The 25,834-nt window shown below is 46.4% G+C and overlaps 1 protein-coding gene across 2 annotated transcripts in view; it reads right to left on the reverse strand.

Annotated features, from left to right (window-relative positions):
* FRMD4B (FERM domain containing 4B) overlaps positions 1–24,133 on the reverse strand; it is a 324,549-nt gene extending 300,416 nt beyond the window's left edge. Inside the window, exon 1 of one of the 2 annotated variants that reach the window (XM_047850185.1) lies at positions 23,791–24,133. The gene's annotated coding sequence lies outside the window, so the exon portion shown is untranslated. Of the gene's footprint in view, positions 1–21,438; positions 21,461–23,790 lie in introns of those variants that run through there. The other variant, XM_047850187.1, reaches the window with a different exon arrangement.
* Positions 24,134–25,834: the final 1,701 nt, after the last annotated feature.

Here is a 25,834-nt window from a genome sequence, read left to right on the forward strand (position 1 = left end):
TTTGAAGATGGAGAAAGGTGCTGAGAGCCAACAAAGGTAGGCAGCTTCTAGAAGCTGAAAAACAGAAGGGAATGGATTCTTCCCTAGAACCTCTAAAAAAAAACAAAAACAACAACAACATTTGGGCCCAGTGAAACCCATTTAGGACTCCTGACCCCCAGAATTGTAAGACAGTAAATTTGTGTCGTGTTATGGCACTCAATTTGTGGTAATTTGTTAGCAGCAATAGGAAATTGACAGAATCTCTCCTAAAGGGAACATATTTGGCTCTCATCAGTTTCCTACAAGGTAGCATTTAATTTTAAAGAATCTGGGCTCTCATTGTGAGTCAAAATTCCTTCCCCTAGAGAGCTGGGTTGACCCCTGGGTGGGCTTGACTGGACAGTGCTTTCAGATCATGTAGAAAATACAAATAGTAATCCTTCTGCTTTATGTTCAAGTTTTGAATAACCTTTCCTAACATCTCTTTGCTCTGCTCTTAGGAACCCACATACTTCCATTCCTCCTGTCCTTCAAAAATCTCTTTAGAAACCAAGTCTGGACATCAGACAGCATCATTCCTGAAGCTGGAATCTGTAGGGGCATATTTCTGGTTTTCTGAAGTAGCATACAGTACATATAAACACACTCTCTTCATTCTATTCTCCCTCCATGATGACTGGCCCAGCTAGACTGGGGTTGATTTGTTCACAACCTTGTGGAAAAAAGAGTACAAAGTCACACACATAAATTTCTAAAATTAACCTCATAAAGGCAAAGGAAGAGTTGAACAGAGGAAATAAAAATTTCAAATCAAAGTAGCATGAGCAAAGTAGAGATTTGACCTGAATCCTTCCAAAGCGGGGGAAAACTGCCCAAATATCAAATCTCATCATATGATAATGTCATTTCAAAGGCCTCACTGCGTAAGGAGCCCAAAGCTATCAAAGGCCCCGTGTAATGGGGTAATGTGCTCCTATACATCTACAGTGACACTGCGGTCTTCCAGAATCATGCTGCAAAAAGAGCCTGTCCTCCAGACTCCAACTGTTTGCTTTCACATCCGTCCTGCGGGCCCCACACAGTGACTGGGCACCACTTTATGGGCTCCTGCCACAATGGGGTCTCCTTTTATCCCAGGGTAGACCCTCAGGTGCTACTATCCTGCATCTGGCTCCGCCCCAGCTGCCTATTGTTAAGAAACCCCAGATGACCTAGAACAATGGTTTTCCAACTTAAGCATTCATCAGCATCACCTCTAAAACACAGATTTCTGGGCTCCACTCAGAGTTTCTGATCCTGTGGGTCAGGGTAGGGCCCAAGAATGCGCATTTCTAGCAAGGTCCCAGCAGATGCAGCTGCTGCTGTTCTCCAAGTACTTTGGAGAAGTGCTACCAGAGTCTGTGAGAAGGGACTTCCAGGGTGATGGAAATGTTCCATATCTTTATTGGCACATGTTTACTCTGGTGCATACATTTGTCAAATTCATTAAACTGTCCACTAAAATGAGTGTATTTTACTGTGTGTAAATGATGCTTTAATAAAATTGATTTAAAACTTTTAAAAATTAATGGAATCATGTGCTCCTATAAATCTGCAGTGATACATCTGGTCAATCGTAATTCATTAATTATTTATTGAGTCCCTTCTTGGTGACATGCACTCCGGTAAATTCTGGGAATATATGGGGATATAAGATGATCCTGAAATTTCCCCTAGATGCCAAGAAGTTCACTGCCAATTACAATATTATATACTAAATGGTAGAATAGGAGAAAATCAAAGCCTCATAGGAGATTCCACTAGAAATTAACACTCTCTCCCAATCACCATTCTTCTTTAAAAAACGTACCTAGTCCACGGTCATGGCAGAGAAGGGGACATGAGGCACCATCCAGCTTCCATCCCCTGGGCCACAGATGACTGGAGCAATTGTGACCCCTGACTCAAGCTGAATCGGTCCAGGTGTTTGGGATGGGGAGTTGGACATTGAGCCAGGTGGCTGTGGGAGCCACAGAGTTTAGGACTGAGGAAGCCATGTGTAAGCAAGGGAGGATAACTAAGGAGACCAGCAGGGAAACAAGAGACCAAGGTCCTGCAGACCTAGGTAGATGGCCCACATGGTTCTGGTTCCTCTGAGGCCCAGCTGTGTGTACCCTTTCCACAGAGCCCTGGGAGTCTCCTGGAGCAGTGATTCTCAATTGCAAATGTGCACAAGAATCATCTGGCCAGTCCTTCAGGCTCCTGGTAAAGCAGGTAGGCATGGCGTAGGGATGGGGACTTGCACAAAACACCCAGGTGATCCTGATGTGAGTAGTCTGTAGATTACAGACTATTTTGAGAGAGAGCATGAGCGAGCGGGGGAGGGCAGAGAGACAACTGCAAGCAGGCTCCACACTCAGCTCAAACCTTGACGCAGGCCTTGAACTCACGAACTGAACGGTGAGATCATGACCTGAGCCGAAATCAAGAGTTGGACGCACGATCGACTGAACCCCTAACTTAAACCTCTTTCTTGGGGGTCTGGTTCTTAGAATCAAAAAGCTCTAATTAAGGCAGTTCACATTGCCAAATTTGGGAAATCAAGAAAAGCCTGACACAAAGTAAGATGTGTGCCTTTGGTGATGAGAGTGAATCAGGGAAGTGAAGTGCGTAGGTGTGCAAGGCTGGGGAGGGGGCTTGGGAGGAGGGAGGGGGAGGAGTTGTGCGAGAGACCTAAGTGCGATCTCGAGGGCTTTTGGCAGCCATTTTCTATTTTCTCTCAGACCCTTTTTCTCTCTAACTTCTCTGACCTTTCTAGAGTCAAAACCCAGCATTTTAAAAGAGCATGTAATGTAAAAGCCTACAAGGAAAGAGTTTTGGGCTTTCGGCCCTAGGACTGGGCGTGGGGTGCCTGCCAGGAGCCACTCTGTGTGAGACCTGAGAAAGCCTGGAAGTGTGAGGGTGCAGACATCCAGGAGGCAGCCTGGCCTCGAAGGGGGACAAGAGCCCATGGACAAAAAGACTCCCCTTTTCCTCCCCACAGGTAGAAAATTCTAAGGTGCATTTTATGTGGCATCTCAAAGCATCCCCCATCACCGGACAGAGATCCGGTTGCCCACAGGTGATGGTCTGCACCCTTCTTCCCTAGTCACACAATCCCCGCTCGGGCTCATGGAGACCTCTTCCCAAAATAAACCATGGACACCCTTGTCTTCTCTGCTGTAGGGGAAGCCCAAGCTACAACAGGCAAACAGCCATAACGAGGAAAGAGAAGAACTAAAGTCAGAAAATATATTAGAAGGGCTTGTCACCCCCTCCTGGTCGTCTTACCTGGAATGTAAACGGGGCTCGTTTGGGCCCCCAGGACTCTCACTTTTTCCACTTGGTTCTAGATATTCCCTAGAGGAGACTCCTAGTTCTCTCTGGAGTCAGCACATACTTTATCCTGGAGATCAGCACTTCCAATCCTGCTTGGGTTCAAGGTCAGATGAAAGTTCCCTGAGTATAGCTCCACAGAGATGACTTAGATGAAGTCGTAGGTGATTGTGTGGGAAGCCGGCTCCTTTGGACAATGACCCAAGGCTTTGAGAGCAGCGAGTGGCACCCAGCACGGGGCGGGGGGGTGAGGACACCCCACCCTCCCTCACAATGGATGCTCACCCACTCTTGGGGACGGGCCAGGCCCTAAGGCTGAAGAAGGCACTTCGATTTCTGCCTCTGAGACCCTCAGTGGCTTCATAACACAACCAACTTCTTGGCAGATAAACTTCCCAGTAGCCTCTTCCAGTCTTTGTGTTGGTTTCTTCGCCCCCCCCCCACCCAAGCCCTGCCCTCACCCCCTCCCTTTGCATCTCTTTTAATTGGTTTGCCTGAAGAATGTTCTTCCTACTTCAAGCCCCCATCACCACTTGCCTGAAGCCTGGTTACACCTTCCTAGCTAACATGCTGCTTTTACTGATAGTCTCCACCTAGTAAATATCTCATGCAACTTTTTAAAAAATTGTGAGTCACATCATGTCACCTCTCTGCTTATAATAATACATTGGCTTCCCATTTTCCTTAGAATAAAATACAAACCAGGGGCACCTAGGTGGCTTAGTCAGTTAAGCGTCCAACTCTCGGTTTCAGCTCAAGTCATGATCTCACGGTTTATGAGTTCAAGCCCCACATAGGGCTCTGTGCTGACAGTGCAGAGTCTGCTTGGGATTCTCTCTCTCTCTCTCTCTCTCTCTCTCTCTCTCTCTCTCTCCCTCCCCCCCCACCGCCGCCTCTCTGCCCCTCCCCAGGCGTTCTCTTTGTCCCTCTCTCAAAAATAAATAAACTTAAAAAAAATTTTTTAAGGAATAAAATACAAAAAACTTAAAAAATGAATAAAATACAAACCTTCTACAAGACCCTCCATAATATAATCTTGCTTCATCATGCCCTCCCCTGCTCTCTAGTTCCAGCCACACCCACCCATTTTCCATTCCTAAAACCCTCCTGGCATACTCCTACTTCCTGGCAAGTGCATTAGCCATGCCCTCTGCCTGGCAATGCTCTCCCCCCAGAGGTTCACATGGCTGGCTCCTTCTTGGCCTTCTGGCTCAGCTGAAAGACAGACTCCAAAAACAGTATTTCTTCCAGAGCGAATCCAAAGTAACACTCCCTCTCCAAATAACACTGTCTCGATCACCTACGTTATGATCCCCAGGGTCACTCACACAGTTGCTGTAGACACTTAACAAATGTTTCCTGAATGACTAAATGGATGAATGAACCCAACTGCACGTTGTGAAATCTGTACATGTTTGGGGCACATTAGTTACTTCACTTACTATTCTGAGCTACTTTCTCACTTAGATTCTTCGGATGCAAGAGGAGTTTGTAAATAAGAGACTAGGGTTGGTCTTTCCACTCAAGTACACATTTCCTGGCTATAGCTCCACTGATACCTGCTGCTGTTAGGAGAGAGACACATTTGAGCTGGAAGCAGAAATAAATCCCTTCCCCATCCTCCTGCATCCCCATCACCAGCCATTACCTCCCACTGACACAGCCTAATCAGAAGCCAGCTAAAAGTGAGGGTGACAGATGCAGCTTGTAGACTTGTATCCCGCATCCCAGTTCAGAGGAGAGGAAGATGGGCCTGGAGATGAGAATCAAAGGATGAATAACCAGGGGCGCCTGGATGGCTCAGTCGGTTAAGGATCCGACTTCGGCTCAGGTCATGATCTCACAGTGCGTGAGTTCGAGCCCTGCATCGGGCTCTGTGCTGACAGCTCGGAGCCTGGAGCCTGTTTCAGATTCTGTGCCTCCCTCTCTCTCTCTCTGACCCTCCCCCGTTCATGCTCTGTCTCTCTCTGTCTCAAAAATAAATAAACATTAAAAAAAATTTTTTTAATTAAAAAGATGAATAACCAGCAGAGTGTTGAGCTTATTAATTCAACAGAGATTACCAAGGGGCTGCAAACCTCAGGTTACCTCACAGGTTAGTTTTTCCAAGATCCCTCCTCTGTGGGAACAATCATCAGGAATCCATCCACATATTCAGAAGAGCAGAAAACAAGAAGCATTACTGTATTTGGGGAAAAAAAGAAAACACCTTCCACCGCAAGCAAAGTCCATAAAATAACAAATGAAAAAAAGTCAGAATAATTAAGCACCAAAATGTTCAGTCATGAGTAAGTTCAGTGGGCAGAATGGTGGTATCAGATTACTCTGTTGAGAAGGCAGACTGGGCATTTGCAAAAAGGATGAAGAAATGAATCCAGCCCCACAAGAAGATGAGAGAATTAGCTTCGTAGCCCTGTAGCATGGTGCTCCGAACCTTCAAGGCTACTGAAATGCTTCAGGTAAAATAAGGCCAAAGCCAATTAATACACATAAAGCTGAAATGGTGGGGAGGGGTGAGAGGGGGAGGAGCTTTGGGCGGCACTCAACTATTCGTGTGGGGTAGCCATTTCCAGAAGAAAGAACATCCCTATACCTTCTACTTGGCTATCCTGAGCCCGTGGCTGTTGCTAAAGTCACAAAGTGGTGTTGAAGCTCCCTCCAGCCATCATACCTGTGTTCTGGGCAGCGGCAGAAGGATGACAGAAAGGCAAAAAGAGCATGCGTCCCGTCTGAGTCAGCTCCCAGCTGGGACCCTCCCCGAAGCTCCACAAAACACACTTACGCTTCACCAGCCAGCACTTGCTCCCACCGCCATATTGAATAGGGCGGGAGAAAGGGAAAGGTAGTCTCTCCACAAAGCATACTACCGCCTCAAAGAAAACTGGGGGTCTGTTACTAAGAATGGAGGAGGCGGAAATCAGGTAAACCACTGGCAGTGGTCACAGACACGCAAGATGCGGCTTCCCAGTTAGCCCGGGGAAGAGTGCTGGAAAGAAAGATACTCAGTCTCCCCTGACAGGCACACCTTGCCTGTACTTGCTACTCTCCACACCTATCCGGGGTGTGCGTCATGAGGGATCAAAAGGCACCACCCCAGGGGGGGGGGTCTGTCCACGTCATCATCAGACATATCCTCTGCTCCACTAATTAGACTATATCCTTTACTTGAGGTAAGCGAATGCCTGCTACCCACGGTGGTCTGAGGGAACATACGGTTTTTGCTGACCTGCTAATTTACCACGGATCACCCAAACTCTCTAGAAATTTGGACAATGAATTCCAGACCTCAGAGCCAGCAGGTATAAGGTTACTAATACTGCCTTACCGCCTGAGTGGTCAGCAACAATTCAGCATTGTGAATAATTAATAATGATACAATAACATCAATAACCATCTTCCATTGATTGCTGACCATGTGCCAAGCATTGTGCCGGGCATTTTCCCCCCAGAGACTTGCTTTGGAGTATTAAATATGACAATGCATCCCACAGCCTCAGAAAATGTTTAGATTAATCTCTTATTTGACATCATCCAGTTAGTAAGTGGCAGGGTAAACCCAGGTCTTCCTGGCACCAACTCCCATGATTTTTTCTAGTAACTGCCATTGATTTAGGCTAAGTCATGTGTCAAGCCTTTGTATCAGTTAAAATATAGGTTCTTGGTTTTTAACAAAGACCAGGTAAGAGTTGTTCAGTTAAGTTCTGGTTCAAATTCAAGTTCAAGTAGAGGGTGGTCGGGCAGGGGCAGGGGCTGGTAGTGTAGCTGTGCTCCATACAGAGAGGGAGGGACCTGGACCTCTTTAACCTTCATGCTCTGCCATCTCCTGGTGTTGGAAGTCATAGAGAGGATGTGACTGCTGGGTGACACTTAAGCTGGACCCAGACCATCAGTGGCTCCATAAGCATCCTGCTCCCACCCCCCACCGCCATTGTCCTTGGAATATACGTTCTGCCTAGCATTCCCTCAGTAGGAGCCATTTCAAGGACTCTGCCTTCAGAGGGTGCAGTGGTCTGCCTCCTTCTTCCATTGCTTCTTGACCTCCACTTAAGGGGGCCAGTTTCGGATTTCACCTGGGGAACTCCCAAGGTCGCAAGCCAACAACTGGATTATTGCCCTCATCCCCATGTTTGAAGATGTCTCATTACCTCTTCCTTGTTCCAGAGCTTAAGGCAAGGAGAGAAGAACAAATAGAAGGTGTTTCCTTCTAATGGGAACAACTAGAACCTGCACCCACCACTTCCTCTCCCATTCATTGAGGTGGATTAGGTGGAACTTGGTCACATGGCCATACCAGACACAAGGGAGGATGGGAAATGTAGTCCCTACCATGGCAGCCAGAAGCCCAGAGAAAACCCAAAGGGTGGGGGTTGTTACTAATAGGAGGAAGGGAACAAAAACTAGACTCTGCCATATTCCTGGATCGCATCACATGAAGAAAGGAACAATCTGATCTTCTGGTTCAGAGGGAGAGATGGGCACTGCCCCCACCAAGACCACACAAAATGGGGAACCCCCCCCCCCAATGGACCGAGGGAAGGTTGGAAGTGGGACAACCCAAAACTATAACAGCTGTAGTGCTCAGTAATTACATTTGGAAAGAAAAGCAAACCTTAAGAGGTGGCAGGAAAACAAGCCGTTATCATCATAAGAGAAACATAAGTCCTGGCTCATCACGTCACCCAAGCTACGTTTATCCTTTCCTGTTTTTGGTTCACAATCGTTTTTCAAACCCTCCTTCCTCAGAGAACACAGGGCTGGTAAATTTTGGGTTTCTGAATGGAGGAAGTGGTGGCTGGTTCTGTGTGGAAGCACCCACTGCAGCTTTTCCCTCTGGACCCAGACCCCGGGGTAGTAGATATCTCAATGGACCTCAGATGCCTGGAGCCACCAAAGAAACAGCCCAATGTGGAGGGCTGGGCAGGCCTGGCATTTATCCCAAATTCATGATCATCACCTGAAAGATGACCTCCCTTAGGCCTTCCTCTAGGTGCCTGGGAACAATTCTAGGTCAAGTAAGGATTCACAAGACCCAGACTAAGCCCTCACAAGTCCTCTCACTGTTAATTATGTACACAATCATACTATACCCTCCATAAATGGTGGCCCTAGGCCTGCCTCTACACATATTGACTGGTTCTAACATCCACGTAGCAGCTGCTGTCAGCACTCTTTCCCTTCTCCTTACTGCTTCCGGACTTACTTCTCCTTACTGCTACATTGCCCTGCTCCCAACCACCACACCTGCATTTATTTCTCTGCCAGGGCTTCCTCGGGCTGATGGTCCTACTTTGCCAAGCACAGGATACAAGGGAAGCCTGTAGGAATTATCACTCTTCCTCCCAGAAGCAGCCCTCAAATGGTGAGGTTATACACCTCAAATGGGTGTATAAACACCCCAGCTCCCTCACCGTTGGATGAGACTGCTGCACTGGGCTGCACTATGCTGCATGTAGGGACTGTGCTGGTTTCCAAGTTTCCACAGTGGGATGGAGCTCTCCTAGCCCACGGTGGCAGTTGGATTGATAACACACTTTCTGTGGGCCTTCTGTTCCTTGTCTCATTTCCTGACTTTGCTGCTGCTGTTTCTTGCACTTTCCAAATACACTGCTTGCAGTCTACCTCAGGATATGCTTCTGGACGGACGCAAGGAAGGCCAGCACTGTGAGAGGTAAGTTACAACAAGCTGGCACAGGCTTTGGAGTCAGCCGGAGCCAGGTTTGGATTCTGGCTTCATCAGTTCCTAGCTGAGTGATGCTGGGAAAACTATTGGACATGCGAGTGCCTCCATTTCCTCATCTGTAACATGGGGCTAATTATACCAACCTTGCAGGACTGTAAAACTTTGAATAAAGCAGTTCCTCTAACATCCCTAGCATTGGTGATAGTACGTTACTGGCACTTAAGAGTCAGCTTCTGTTCTTTCTCAGGTCCGTGTTATGAATGAGGACAATGAGGCTCAGGAAAGGTTTCCTAACTTGTATGAGATTATAAATGGAGTTAAATGATGGATCTTGGGTTCAAACACAATATATTTTTGGTTACAAATCTACTTATAACTTTCCCATTGAGTCTTATATATTTACGCTAGGGTCTAAATTTCCTCATTTGATGCCAAAAATCTTGCTAAATTTCAAATGCCCAGGTCTTCCTTCCACATTGTGCTATGCAGACAAAACATCTGGTTTCTGATTCTCAGAGATTCCCACATTCTAGTGCCATTCACACCCTTTGCTATTTACGTCCTCTGTCTGGGGGCATGGCTCTCCCTCCCTCATCCAGCTGTGACACTCTTCTACTTTGGGCATAAAGCTTTTTACAAGTTCACTTCTGATTAAAACAGTGTGACTAAAAATAGATAAACACCCAGTGGAAGAAAGATGATGGGTAACTTAAGGCAGAGCAAATGTCCAGGAAGTGTTTTACCCTCAAACACACGTAAGGCACCTTCTCCAGTTTCCCTATTTACCTTTGAGGAGAGCGCTCAGAGCGTCAAATGCGGGGGCAACGCTGCTGAGCCCCTGCTTGAATGACAGAGTGGAGGCCCTGAAAGGGAAGAGGTACTGAACATTTCCAAATTCACTCCTTTAACTAACAGTGTTGTGTTACCCCACAGCCAGCTAAGTCCACACAGTGGCAAAGCAGAGGCACAGACAAAAAGGAAAACTGAAGTCAGGCTGTTAAAGTTACCCAGATTTTTATAATTAGAAATCTAGAAATGAGTAATTGTCTTTCAGCATGCATTTAAATTTGGGGTCATTTTAAAAATATGATTTCAGGGGTGCCTGGGTGGCACAGTCGGTTGAGCGCCCAACTTCAGCCAGGTCACGATCTCGCGGTCTGGGAGTTCGAGCCCCGCGTCAGGCTCTGGGCTGATGGCTCAGAGCCTGGAGCCTGTTTCCGATTCTGTGTCTCCCTCTCTCTCTGCCCCTCGCCCATTCATGCTCTGTCTCTCTCTGCCCCAAAAATAAATAAACGTTGAAAAAAAAATTAAAAAAAAATATATGATTTCATTGGGGCACCTGGGTGGCTCAGTCAGTTAAGCATCAGACTTTGGCTCAGGTCATGATCTCACTGTTCGTGAATTCAAGTCCCACTTCGGGCTCTGTGCTGACAGTGTGCAGCCTCCTCAGGATTCTCTCTCTGTCTCACTCTCTCTCTCTGTGTTCCTCCCCTCTCTCTCTCTCTCTCTCAAAATAAAGAAATAAATTTAAAATATATACATATATAGTTTATATAAATATATATATATATGGGGCGCCTGGGTGGCGCAGTCGGTTAAGCGTCCGACTTCAGCCAGGTCACGATCTCGCGGTCCGTGAGTTCGAGCCCCGCATCAGGCTCTGGGCTGACGGCTCAGAGCCTGGAGCCTGCTTCCGATTCTGTGTCTCCCTCTCTCTCTGCCCCTCCCCCGTTCATGCTCTGTCTCTCTCTGTCCCAAAAATAAATAAACGTTGAAAAAAAAAAAAATATATATATATATATATATATATATACTCATAAGCATACATACAGGACATAAACTTTCAGGGGATGGACTTTGAAAGGTCCTAGGTGTGACCTGTATCTACAGTAGGTGACCAGCTTCGTCTGGTTTGCCTCGGATTTCCCCAGATTTAGTACATCCCAGGAGAGTTCTCAGCCCTGAGGCAACCAGGTTGGTTGGTCACCTATTAGAAAACAAGCTTGGGGCGCCTGGGTGGCGCAGTCGGTTGAGCGTCCAACTTCAGCCAGGTCACGATCTCGCGGTCCGTGAGTTCGAGCCCCGCGTCCGGCTCTGGGCTGATGGCTCGGAGCCTGGAGCCTGTTTCCGGTTCTGTGTCTCCCTCTCTCTCTGCCCCTCCCCCGTTCATGCTCTGTCTCTCTCTGTCCCAAAAATAAAGAAAGAAAGAAAGAAAGAAAGAAAGAAAAAGAAAGAAAGAAAACAAGCTTGATTCTCAAATCTCCTTTTTTTTTTTTGCATCTCCTCAGGCAGTTTAAATCAATCCACCAATCACATTGCAGGGGTTCTGACTGCTTCTTGCAGAATACCCCATTAAATCGTCCCCACTTTAAGAATCCATAAGGATCTTCTATTGAAGAAATCAGAAATTCAGACACCTATGGGGCAAGACTTCAGTGAACGAAAAAGGTCATTTGCACAAAAGCTTTCCATCTATTCTTTGCTTACACAAGGAATATACTCCCATTCTTCTGGACACTTACAGCCCATTCAGTCCTTAACCTTCCCTCTTTCGATAGTCATGGGAGGGACAACTATTTCTCTACGGAAGAAAACTGCCCAAGCATGATGAAAAACAAGGGCAATTCTCATCTGGCCTGAGTGGTAAGGCCATGGTTTTCTTACTCTGACTTCCTCCTGAAGCTGGCCTTGCACAAGGATTCAACTGCAAGCAAGGTATTTCTCTGAGAGGTCATCCCAGGGAACACCAGTGGGAGAGTGGGGAAATGAGAAAAGCAATGAAACGCCATAAAAAGGGGAGTGTCCTATTAAGTCAACTATTGCTATGGGTGACTGGAGATGAACCCTATGGCAAAACTCTCGAAACAGGTGTAGAATAACACCTCAGTTGTCTCACCAGATGGGCAAGGGAGCTCAGGTGTCTGTGCACTGAACCCATCGCCATTGGAAAGGTGGGCATCAAATCCCTGGCACTCACTCCCAGTCAGAGAGAGTCCTCAGCAAGATGAATGCAGGTGCTGGCAGCTGGGTCAGGCTGGCCTGCACTGAAATGGAAGGGCAAGTCTATGGGCTGGGCACCAGTGACACCTGCTGCAGTAATCAACGATGGAAACCATGGGCCGCCATCACTCAGAACTAGCCAACTGTTGCCAGGAGGGAATGCAGCCAGTATTGTTAGAGCTTCTGAATTTTTAAAAGAAACCTGGAATCCAAAGGTTTCTTTGCGGAATCTGCTGATTCGTAATTGCTGATGATTAATTCAAATATTTTTTAAAATGCTCTAGGAGCTAACTAAGCTCTCTATAGGCAGAATTCAACCTGCGAGCAAACAATTCACAAGCACTAACCCAGGTGAACCCCCTTATTCTACAGATGGAGAAAGCAGCGCCCTAGACGGAACTCATGTAAAGACCAGACTTCTACACCCAGTTCGCCGTTAACTGCCAGCCAAGGAGCCCAGGTTTTCTCCTGACCCACTGTGCTGCCTTCACTAGCAAACTTCCCTCCTCCCTCCACACGTCCATCCTCAACTGGCTGCAGCCTGATCGCTGCCCTCCACTGCACTCAGAGCAAACGAAGTCTTGTTCTTTCCCTCAACTCATTACAATACTTAGTATCACTAGAGAGAAATCAGATTCCTTGTGATTCTTAACTTCACAGTAAGTTACACAGTGCTTATTTCTAAGTACTTTATATATAATTCTCTTGATTCTCAAAGCAACCCTATGATGTAAGGACCATTATTTTCCTAATCTTAAAAGAAAACCATGGCACAGAGAGATTAGGATGTTTGCCTGCATTCGAATAGTTAGTGGCAGAGAGAGGAGACAAATTCCAGGCAGTTAGCTCCAGAGTCCATGGGCCTAACCACCACTCATTCTACACTCACTGTCTCTGAACTACCTACCTAGTTAGGCGTTTAAAATATCCTGATTGGGAGGCGACTGGGTGTCTCAGTCATTAAGTGTCTGACTCTTGATCTCAGCTCAGGTCAGATCTCACGGTTCGTGAGTTTCAGCCCTGCGTCGGGCTCTGCGCTGTTGGGATTCTCTGTCTCCCTCTCTGTCTGCCCCTCCCTGCTCATGCTCTCTCTCTTTCAAAATAAATGAAAAAACTTTTAAAAGTTATTTACATAAAATAATAAAAATTAAAATTAAAAATAAATAAAATATCCTGACTGGTGGTCCTTTCCCCCATTATAATAGGAGTTAGCAAACTACTAGACCCATCAGCCAACTCCTGCCTATTGCTTGTTTTTCTAAATAAAGTTTTACTGGGATTTAGCTTCCCCCATTATTTTATGTATTGTCTGTGACAATTCTTGCCCTAGAAAGACAGAGTTAAGTAAGTGAACACAGACCATATGGCCTGCAAAGCCTAATACATTTAGTCCCTGGCCCTTCACAGAAAGTTTGCTGACCCCTGCATTCTGGACTCGCCAAGCATTCCTGATGGCAGGTTTCTTGATTATGTTGCTTAATCATAATGCAGAAAATCCTCTAATCCCCCCAAAGCCTTAGCATACACAGTGGTGAATTCACAGGTTAGAGTTCCAGAAACTGCAACTGTGCAGAATATATCTGGGAATCTAGGAATCAGCAAAAGTACCCTCAGAACCCCATTTAAGGAAAAAGATACCCATAAAAGAGGTAGACACCTAACCTTGCATACTTAGCGAAAGTCTTTAAAGCAAGGGGACAGACACAAATACCCAAACTGAGGCAGAGAGGAGAACGAGAGCAAGAGGCAACTCTCATAAGAGCTATCAACGAGCATGCCTCATGCAGAGACAGGGGTTCAAATCCCAGCCCTAGTGCTTACTACTACTTTCTTAAACTTCAATTTTCTCACCTGTAAAACAGGAAGAATAATCTCATTTCTTGGGGGTTAGGCAGATTAGCCAAGACTATAATGTGCATGAAGTTCCTAGCACCCCACGTGGGGTTTGCTGACTACTTGGAGAAACCGTGTGATTAGGACTACCAGTTACTGTTAGAGAATAAAAATCGGTGATTATTTATACAGAGGCACTCAGCTCCACAATTCAGCTGTCAAAGAGTAACAGGATGATGGCAAGGAACAAAACGCGGTGTTTGTCATGAGGAGCCCAAATCCGGGAACCATCTACCCACATTTATATACTCCGTGTAAAAAAAGTAAAAAAGCATGTGCCATGTTTTCATCAAAAATAGTTCGAGCAAAAAAATAATGTGGGTAGGCAGAGGTAAGCTGTAATCACCTGGAAAAATCACTTTAGTGAAACAGATTATTTATTCCTTGACAACCCCAGATAAATGAAACTGTATAAGAAGTGAGAAGAAGAAAGTTTGCCTTGTATACTCTGAAAGAGGACACAGTTGCACAGCCCCCCTTATCATTATAGTGAAAGTATTTACCAAATAGTATGAACACTTGTCGACAATCTATCAACTTTTAAATAGCCTTTATCTTGATCATTTTCAAATCTTTTCACTGAGGTCTAAAAAAAGACTAGCGATAGTTTTCTGGTATGCTTTTTCCAGGTGTAATTAAGCCTTCCTGCTACAAAGTACAAGAACCACTCGTGATCCAAACAGCTCAAAGCAGCTGAATCGCTGCAAAAAAATGATTTCTTACTCTTCATTTGTTTGAATCAAACTTTGGCCTTGAGAAAACGGGACACTCCCCTTTTTGTAGGCAGTGACAATTCAGCTGGATTGAGAACAGGAAGGTATATAACACACTTTTTTTTTTTCACTTCAAAATGCATTGAATTAATTTAGCACAGTTGGAGCAAATTACCATGCTATGTCCTCAATTTACATCCTATGGCCCCACTGGGCTGAGGCTCTACGTTGTTCCCAGTCTAGGGGCACATGGTATTCATTACTTGATCAGGATCTTGCATTTCAACTTGTCCATTTAAATGGATGCAATTAGTTCATTTGTGATGGCCTCAAATACCCTCATCTTTCCCAGCTTCTCAAAAAAGCTACGCTACCCTAATGTTTTGATCTTTGCCTCAATACTGAAAGGTTACTTGATGACAAGTTATGCCAAATATTATTTTTACTGCACAGCAAATAATTTTACTGAATTGTTCCACCAACACACTGCTGATAAGGAAGCCCTTTGTAAATGCACTTATTTTAAACACATTTATCTGGGACTTAAAAACAATTAAAAAAATGAGAATAATACAACAGGGGCAGATAAGGCACATGGGGCACACGTTTGATGGCTCGTAGCGTAAAGGGTTAGGATGGAAGCAACCTCAAGTGTCACCAGCCACTTGACAAACTCAGAGAGCTAATTAACACAGATCAGGTCAGTTGGTGGCTGAGATGAGATTAGAACTGGCCTTCCTGTTTCTCAACCCCTTTTTCTCCCCAGCTCCTCCTTCATCTGGCATAACTGTACCATGTATTAAACCTGGATGAACCAGGACCAGGGTGGCTCTGTGAGCTTTGCGCCTCCCTTTCGGGTTGCATATGGTCCTCCTGCTCTTTTACAATGACCGTATTGATGGGATGGGCTCGGTCAGGTCCAACAAGGGAAGCCTGGAAACAATCCTCAGGCTGCGTCCGTTGTCGGGTCCCCTACCGACGCTGTTGGCTGTTATAAGCACCAGCTGGAAGATGGATGCTGGTATTCCAGAAGGACCTTTTGAATCAGGCGGGGCTGTGACTGGCCCCATGCTGTGGCGGAGGCATAATTATTTCCAATAACTGTCTATCTAGGCTAGTTGGTGATTTCCAAAGGAAAGTGGCTCCTTGTTGTAACAAAACAGCCAGTGTTTATTTGGGTGGAGGGATGCATTTTTGAACTTATTTCTAATTTATGGTCACAATGCCAAAAACTCTGGTCTGTTAATAACTTATCTAGCAAGGCAGCAAGAAAAATAAACTTGTATAAATAACAATGAAGGATATACCACCTGACAATGTTGGATGTTTGCTAAGGATCTGTTTCAGGGGGCAATACTCTCATTTGAAGCACGATGGGCCATACGAAGCTCCTGGGAGGTATGCTCTCAGGAGAGAAAGCTAGACCTCTCAGGCTGAAACTGTCAGGGATCACAAAGAGCAGAGTCTCTTGCAGGATTGTGTCAAACAGCCCCGACTCTGTTCCAAGTTCAAATTCCGGGTCTGTCACTTACCAGCTGGGTGCATTTTGAACAAGTCACACAGCCCCTCCAGGCCTTGGTTTCTTCCTCTGTAAAGTGCGGGGTACTGTGGGTCACTGTGGAGACGGGTGCCACACACTGTACAAAAAGCACATGGCAAATGCCTGGCACTTCTAGAGACTCAAGAAAAGGGGGGCTATTATTTCTAGGCAGGGGCCTATTCTTTGAAGAAACTGGTTATTCTCTCTTTTTTGTTTTTAATGTTTATTTATTTTGGAGAGACACAATGAGAGAGAGATCGTGAGCAGGGGAGGTGCACAGAGAGAGAGAGACACACACACACAGAATCTGAAGCAGGCTCCAGGTTCTGAGCTGTCTGCACAGAGCCCAAAGTGGGGCTTGAACTCACCAACCACAAGATCATGACCTGAAGAGAAGTCAGCCACTTAACCGACAGCCACTCAGACGTCCCCAGGCAGGTTATTCTAACTGAACGTTCCAGACTAATTCTGTGTTGATCCCATTATTGTGGAAATCTCCACTTTGCATATAGAGGCATTTTCTAGAGTCTTCCTTATTATTTGCACACTTCCTCCTGCTTGGCAAGCCTGTCTTGGAACTCTCCACTTGCTGCCACACATCTTTCAGGCCGAAGGGAAACATCCCCCTCCTCCCCTCCTGCCATCCTGCTGCAGCGGCTCTGGGCAGACCTGCACCTGTACTTGAACCTCTCCCTTCCCGCCAAGCTTTCTCTGCAGACCTCCCTGGCCCACTCACATCCTCTCTCCCCAACTAGATTAAGCTCCTGGGAGGCAGGGGATTACCTTACCCATCTCTGACCCTCCCACAACACCCAGCACATGTCCACGAACCTTCTAGGTTCTCTGATCCCTTGCTAGGCACAGTATGGTCCACAGATGAGCATCAGAAGCATCACCTGAGAGCTCGTCAGACTCTCAGGCTCCCACCCAATATCTATTGAATCAGAATCTGATCCCCAAGGGATTCAAGAGCACCATGCTGGAGACACATTCTCTAGTCTGGTATTTCCCAGACTTCCATCATTGGCAGATTCCCTTTGGGGGTGCAGCCATTTTTCAGCACCATCCACACTCTGTTACTAACAAATATATTAAAATTATTTTACATTGACATTATGTAAATGTCATATCTTAAGCCTTATCCTAAGCGGTAATATGCAGTCTGTCAATAGTTTATTCAGCAAGGCAGAAAGAAATACATTCTTTAATAAGTGTTGAAGGTCTAAGTGGAAAAAAAATATGTTGGTGCACATTAAAATAAACAAGCAACCATCAAAGTAAAATAATTCTCCATCTATCATCTAAGATTAACAAAAACACCACCAGGGGTACACCTAGCCCACTTCGGCAAACACAGCCGTGGGCTATTTTGTAGCTGAATTAGAAGACATCTCCACAATTCCAGACCCTGTGTCCCTGGTCTGGGTCTGCTCCCACCCACCATAGTTGCCTTGTGAGGTAGATGCATTTGTCTGCAAAACACAGATGGTTTTGGAAGATGGTGGGAGGCAAAAAACCTGGGTTCTGGCCCTGCACCATCCCTTAATAACTTGCCAAATCACATCTCTCTTTGGGACTCATTTTTGTGGGTTAGCTGATCTCAAGTTTCCCTTTCGGATCTCACAAAAGGACATAATACCTGAGAGCAGAGACTCTGCAGTCAGAACGACTTCGGGTTGAAATTAAGTCTCCATGATTTGCTAATTTCACCAACTCTCCATTTTCCTCATCTATAAAATGGGAGTGATAAACGTACATAACACCTATATCAGAGGATTTTTGCAAGCATAAAGAAAAGGATGGCTGAAAAATGCTTAGACTGAAATCTAGCACATAGTGTCCAATAAAAAAATATAGCTATTAATGTTTTTTTCTTGGCCTCCAAAATAATAATAGCTAATATTTATGGGGTATTTAATATGTAGCAGGCACTGTATGAGGCACTTTACACTGTCATTTTATCCTCACAATAACCCAATGAGGTAGGAACTCCTACTCTCCCCATTTTATAGATGAGAGAAGTGAGGCACAAAAAAGGGTAAGCCACTTGCTCAAAGTCCTACACTCCATAGGTGGTGCAACTGGACCTGAGGGCAGGTCATCTGACTCGAGAGCCAGTGTCCCTAACCCAAACTCAGTCTGTCTTTCTGTAAAATGCTGGTCAACACATAGACTTTGTCAATTCAACAAATATGATGGGATCCTGGCAAAGCAATTCCCAGCACAGGTGAATGCTTAGGGAATGTGAGCTGGTCTTGTTACCATTAGCTCTACTCTACTATTATTTATTGAGCCTTCACATCTGAACAGGACCCTAATAGGCATCGGATGTCCATCCTATCCTGCAGTTATGGTGAGCATCTCTTTATTTTTTTAAAGTTTTTTTTTTATTCTTAAGTATAACATACATTAAAAAATGAACAAAATGGAACTACACAATTCACTATAATCTCCATGTAAACAGCCACGTATCCATCACTCTGTTGCCTCAGAAGCTCCTAGACACTTTCTCTCCCTCCTCCTCAAATATAACTAGTATACCAGGCTTTCTCATCCTCAACACTATATACATTCTGGGTTCTGGGGGTTGTCCTGTACATTGTGGGATGTTTAGCAGCCTCCCTGGCTTCCACATGCTAGATGCCTACAGCACCTTGCCCAAATGGCAACAATAAATGGCAGCAATTTCTCTAGACATTGACAAGGGTCCCTTTGGGGGCAAAATCATTCTGGGTTAAGAATCACTACACTATCATGACCTTTCTGGTAACCACATTCTTGCTTTCCTTTTTACTTTAACCACACAGGCATCCATCCTTAAATGTTACATTTAATCTTGCCTGGTGAAAGGAATTCTTTATCTATTAAAAAGACCTCTAATCACGGTCCCCTAAAATAGTCTATGTGAGGTGACCATATAATTTATCATCCAAACTGGAGGCGGAGGCATTAACCAGGACTGACCCGGGCAAGCCAGCATGATCCGTCCCCTACTTCGAGGGAACCTCTGCTGTGAGTGCACATTATCTCCGCAGCCGCACACAATTAGGGCCCCCTTACCCACTGGATAATTGTACACGAAGTGGCAGAGGATAATTAAAAGCAGCACCTCCCCAAGGGCAGAGTAACATAGACCCAGATAAATATCTCAAGGCTGACGAGCTGTGGAGCAGAAAACTCACTGGCCTTGGCCCTCAAGGAGGTGTATTCTTCAGACAATTTGCTGAAAGACACCACTTCAACAACTACTTTCACCACATTAGTGCAGCCAAGTGATTAAAATAAACGCCGCCTTCCAAGATTCGCACATAAACGCAAGAAGGGTCAAGACCACCCCTTGCAAGAGGTTTAGGGTCTGTAGTGGATTTTTAATCAATATATCTGCCTTTTTTTTCCCTCAGTGCCATTGTGAAGCAGAGCAACCGCTATCAATTTGACCTGTTCTGCATTGTGATCTCCTAAGTCCTGATATTGACTAGGTTAAAAGTGACAGCTAAGGCTTTCCTTGCATACATGAGAAGTCATATTGATAACCTATGTGCTTCAGTATAATTCAGTTCAGCCTCCATTCTTTCGGGCATCACAGAGAACAGAAATCACCTTTCACTGAGTCAGACACTTGTACGTTTCAACAAATGTGTATTTGATTTCCTCAGCATCCATTTCCCCTTTATCCAGCAACTGTATTTATCTGGAGGTCCAGCCCTCTGCCACCCACAGTCCATGTGGTCTGGGTGAGATTCCACCACAAGGCAAAGACCTCAATCTCTGCAGAAGTCATTTGGCACAGGGCTTCCCTCCAAACCATGCCAATCAGGCCAGTCAGAACTAGTTTTGAGGCTTTTTGTTCAACACCTGGGCAAAGGAGGTCTATCCTTTTTTGTTGGACTTGAACTGAAAATCGTGTAAACTAGCCACTGCTATAGTCAGCTAGTCACCCGACAGGGACCCTATACCCAGAGGAAAAAAGAGGAAGACAGAGCTGAAGACCCAAAGAAAGAAATCAGATTCTGAAGTCATTGTTTAGCCCTGAGCAAGATGCACTTGGGGCCAGTTCTAAGTATGTATCTTTCAGTAACTTGAACCTGTATATATGAAAAAAATTTACATAGATCTGTATAGATATGTATCTCCTAATTCCAGTTGAATTGGGTGTTTGTCACTTATTATGAAAATACACCCTGTGGCAGTAGCTTTCCACTTTTTAGACAGCAACTCATGGTAAGAATTACATTTTATACTGCAACCCAGAATGTGCATGCAGCCCCAGATACAGAACTGACTCAAAGTTTCATGAAACTACAGAACACTTACTAACATATGATGATGCTGATATTTTCTGTCCTGTTATACTTTTAGTGGGCTGGTTGCAGCCCACTAAATTGATTTCATGACCTTCATTTTAATGTTTATTTATTTTGGAGAGAGACAGAGTTAGCGGGGGAAGGGGTGGAGAGAGAGGGAGACAGAGAATCCAAAGCAGGCTCTGTGCTACCCGCACAAAGCCCGATGTGGGGTTTGAACTCATGAACCGTAAGATCATGACCTGAACTGAAACCAAGAGCTCAACCGCCTGAGCCACCCAGGCGGCCCTCATGATCTTCATTTTAGAAAACATTGCCTTGTGCGATTAGCTTAAAAAAGGATCGTACCAGAAAAAAATGAGATAAGAAACATCATGATAATTTTGGTCAATCAGATCATTGAGGAAAATAGGATTTGGCCCCTAAATCAAGCATCTAGCAATAGAAAACTGTTACCTTACCATTTCTGACTACCCAAGACACATGTTTACCAGAAGAGGAAAGAGAAATCTTAATGACCCGGAAATAAATAAATTACTTTCAAAAAAAGCATCTTCTAAAACAAAATAAAAACCATATCTAAAAAGAGAGAGATGAGAGATACATTGAGAAAAAAAGAGAGAGAGAGACACCTAAGTCTTAACTGGTGAGCTCAATTATATGATTTATTTATCTATAGGCTGAAGATAGTAATTCCAGTGAGCCTCAGCAGTTACTGAGTATGTAAAAATAATGTGTTCATGATAAGATCAGATCTCTGGGGCAGATGTAGAGGGAGGCAGGGAGATAGGAAGAGAGAGGGAGGAAGGGAAAGAGATGGAGAGAGAGAGGGAGGTCACTTGCAGTGCAAGCCTCAACCCTTCACTTATGTGTGTACTGTGTGTAAAATAACTATGAAGAGTTCCTGAAATTTTAGACAATCACTGCAGGCTGTATAAGACAGGGTACTTTTTTTAACTGTTTTCCATGTACCTTATTTGTATTGTCAGTTAGCCAAAACTTCCTTTTTGTCTGCTCAAAGCAATGCAGAATCTTGATTAAATCTGTGAAATCAAATGGAGAACAAGGATTCACATGCTGGCTAGAAACAGGCCAGTGACGACAGTAAACAATACTGAGAAAACTTTAGCTGCTTTTACACTCTGGAGTGGCTGTAGCTTTAACTCCCCCGAAATTATTCTAGATTATTAGGCTCAAGCACAACTGTCTGCCTGTTTGAGAAGTCAAGAACTGTCCTGCCACTAAGAAGAAAATTTACTCATCTCCAAGCAGGGTGAGGTTTAAGGCAATCACTTGCATAACCCAGGAGAAGCGACTTCTGAGATTTTCCCAGCAATAATGAAACTCAAACCTCACTAAAATGGCATTTTAGGTAGATTTCTTCATTTTCCCTCATTATATTTTTCAAATACATCCCACCTGCATTACTGAATTTAAGCAACCAAAATGTCTGATTAATATTTGCAGATGTCATAAAGAAGTGATTAACCTCTCCTGGGCAATAAGTCCTTGGAATTGCCTGAATTCTTCTGGCCCTCTTTTAAGAAATGTAAGCACTGTTCAAACGTGTGTGTGTGCGTGTGTGTGTGTGTGTGTGTGTGTGTGTGGTTGTGCTTTACTTGTTATTACAAAATTCTCAGATATATAAAAAAGAAAAAAGCATCATACACTTATCAATATAACCATCACTTAGTTTGTGACATTTAATTTAGAGACCAAAATATATACTGAGTATTTACTTTAGGTCAGTCACCATCATGTTATGTAATCTAATAAAAAATATGTGAGGGACTTATTGTTATTACTATTACTTTCTTCGTCATCATTAATGCCATTACAGCACATCCCCTTTAGAGGCATTGTCATGGTTAAGAGCCCGGCATCTGGAATCAGATGTCTTGTAAACTCCAAATTACCAGTGTGACTTACAGCAAGCTACTTAACCTCCCTCTGCGCTCAGCTTACCACTCCATGGACTATTTATAATGCCCAAAACGTGCCCACTGGGATGCCCGACACACAATAAGCTGTCAACCACCATTCTTAACGGCATGTGTATGGCATATGAAAGTGCCGCCTGAGGAGGTTAAGTAAGGTGAAGCTGCTTTTCTTCTCCTCCAGATATTTGATTTGGAAGCTCCACAGATGCATTCTCTTGAGGACGGGAGGCAGCATGTCAGGGATTGCGTTAAAACCTTGCACACATCCTCCAAATTGGTTGGTCAATTTCTGGGGCAAACACTAGCTAACCTTTGTGGATCCACCAGCTTTCCGGAAAGCCTGCTGCTGTCAGCACTCCGCAGTCTTTCTTCTGAAGGGGCCACCTTCCAGACGCAGCCGTCTGGGCACCGGCAAGCAGACCAAGTTGGTTTGCAAAAGTTCAGAGGAGTTGGCTCTGGTATGTTTACAAGTCCTAGCAGATCGCAGGAATGTTCGGGATAATTATTACCCCACCCAGGAGCGCCCAGCCCAACCCTCTCACATCTGGAAGGAAGCGTCCACACAAAGGAGAGCGCGAGAGACCTCCTCCTGCGGCTGCTTTCTCAGGCTCGGGGAAGATTTCAGACCAGCTCTCACCCCTTTTGTCAACAACACCAACCACTGCTCAGTAGTTTCTTTCAGAGCATAGGGCATTCAATGCAAAGGAAGTTTACCTTCCAGTCCAAATCAAATGGCATTTCCCAAAAACATCATCTTTGTCCCCTCCCCCGACACGCGCGCGCGCGCGCGCGCACACACACACACACACACACACACACACACACACACACACGAAGGTGAAAGGTGAAATACTCCAGAAAATTGATAGAGGGCGATCCACACGCACACAGCCTTTCCAACAGAGAAGCGGCTAGGATCAGACACGCCTAGTTAAAAGGGGCAGACAAACCAAACCCCAAGTATCCTCTCCTAACGCCAGTCCTTTCCCTGCCTTTTGAAAGTATCTGGGATTCATCAGCGTTTCTCCCACCTCCCACGAACGCGCAACAACCAAAGCACATGGTCCCTGGCGGCGCGTTTACAAACCCCACCAGCGCCAACGCCTCGAAACCGCCAAACTTCCTGTCCCCACACCACCAAAGCGCTCAAAGCGCCGCGCCAAGTGCCCCGGGGCCTCCAGCGGAGGCAGCCGGAGCCCAGGAGCCGTGGGCGGGGTTTCCTGCCCGCGCGAGCGCCGGAGCCCCGCACCTCCGCTGGGGGTCCCCGGACGCGCGCTGCGCCCGAGGCGCACGCTCAGCGCCCGAGGTGGCCGCCGCTTGCGGTCGCACACCCCCCCCCCACCCCCCGCAGCAAGCTGGGCACCCCTGGCAGTCGCCCCCCTACCTGCTCTGCTGCCTCCTCGCTCTGCGGCTGCCGACCGCTACTTTATTGTCTCGGTGGCTCACCGCGCGGGACCTGGCGACCGGCTCGGAGCCAGCCGTGGAAGCAACTCCGCCCTGCGCAGCGCCTTCCCGGGCGCCTGCCTTCCTCTTCTTCTCTTCTCGGCCCAAGCTCCTGCTCAGCACGTGAGCCGCGCGGCCCGACTCCCGGGCTCGCTGGACAGCCGGCGCCCGCCGCATCCCCGGCCCGGGGCCGCTCGTCGCCCCCGCCGCCGCTCGCCGCGCGTCCTCGCTTTGATCCACACTTAACAGCTGTGCCCCGGCCGCCTGCCTCGCGTCCTCCCGTCCTTCCGTCCTGCCCGCCCGCCCTCGCTGTCAGCCCCGACTCCCGGCTCCTCTCTCCCCAGCTGCCCCCTCCCGCCGCCTCTCCGGGGGCTGGGGCGGCCGCTGCCAATGAGACTCGGCTGATGCGCTGTTCCGGCCCAGTCATTGTATCGGGAGGGGAGGAAGGGGAGGGGAGCGGGAGGAAGGGAGGAGGCGCCCTCGGCCCCCGCCGCGCGGCTGCGGGCTGGGCTCGCCTTCCCCGACAGAGAAAAGGCGCTGGTGCCAAGGGGCGCGGAGCGGCTGGCGCTGCCGAAAGTGGGGGAAAGGGAGGGGGCGCGAGCCCGCGCCTCTCCATCTCTGGCTCTGAGTCAAAAAGCGCGGGGAGGGACTCTGTTCGCCTCCCAGGCTTCAAACATCCCAAGCCCTCGCTGACCTTAGAATAAAGGGGATGAGGCATGGGCGGCCGCGGGAGGCTGTGGATCTAATCTGGAACGGGAGTGGGTCTGGCTAAGGACTTCATCTGAGATTCCCGCGAACCTGGTGGCTTTTCTTGAAAGAGAGAAAAGGAGGAAGGAGGAGAGGAGGGAAGAAGGAAGGAAAAAGGGAGAGAGGGAAGTAAGAGAGAGTAAGAAGGAAGGAGAGGGGGGGGTAGAGTAAAAAAGAGAATAAAAGCCTATTCCGTGCCTGGCATTTTCCCTCCAGAACGGTCCTGATTCAGGAGAGTTTTATTCTGCTCTACTCCTGCAGAAACTCCAGAGGTTAACCAAAATAGCTGCTAAGTGACAAGACAGAGATTACAGCTTGATCTGATACCGAGTGTGATGTGGCAAACGAGAGAAGGGTGGAGGAGGAAGGGAGGACCATTCAGGAAGGATCTGCTATTGGGATTGTCACAGCATCTCCAAATGAGTTGAGGAGTAGCGCACCGGAGGGGAGATGCACTGTCGGCACTGAGAAAAAATAGTTCCCAAACACCCTTGCATGTGAGTCCTATTGCCGGACCACTTCTCTATATGCTATGAATTCATTTTTAAAGCTAAATCTATTTTTTTAAATAATTGTCTTGAGACTACACAATTATATCATACCTCTGCACTTTGCTGAAAGTTTGGTTGATACATCAGTGTCAGTATATGAAAGAGACCAGTTCCCTAACCCTGGTTTTGGCATTTTTCCTCCTCCTCTTTCTTCTTTTATTTTTTTTTTAATTTTTAAATGTTTATTGCACATATGAGCAGGGGAGGGGCAGAGAGAGAGGGAGACACAGAATCCGAAGCAGGCTCTGAACTGTCAACACAGAGCCCCATGTGGAGGGGAGGGGGGGCTCCAACCCACCAAACCCATCAGCTCCTAGATCAAACTGAGTGAGGTCAGAGGCTTCACTGACTGAGCCACCCAGGTGCCCCCATCCTCTTCTTTCTCCTCCTCCTCCTCCTCCTCCTCCTCCTCCTCCTCCTCCTTCTTCTGCTTCTGCTTCTGCTTCTGCTTCTCCTCTTCCTTCTTCTCCTCCTCTTCCTCCTCTTCCTCCTCCTCCTCCTCTTCCTCCTCCTCCTATTCCTTCTCCTCCTTCTCCTCTTCCTTCTCCTCCTCCTCCTCCTCCTCCTCCTCCTCCTCCTCCTCCTCCTTTTCCTTTTCCTTCTCCTTCTTCTTCTGACAGATCACCAGCCTACAAAAGAAGGACAGGGTTGGGGAGGGAAGGCTCACTTGTTTTCCCAGGCCCTGGC

The sequence above is a fragment of the Prionailurus viverrinus genome, chromosome A2 (assembly GCF_022837055.1).
Source record: "Prionailurus viverrinus isolate Anna chromosome A2, UM_Priviv_1.0, whole genome shotgun sequence".
Taxonomy (NCBI): domain Eukaryota; kingdom Metazoa; phylum Chordata; class Mammalia; order Carnivora; family Felidae; genus Prionailurus; species Prionailurus viverrinus.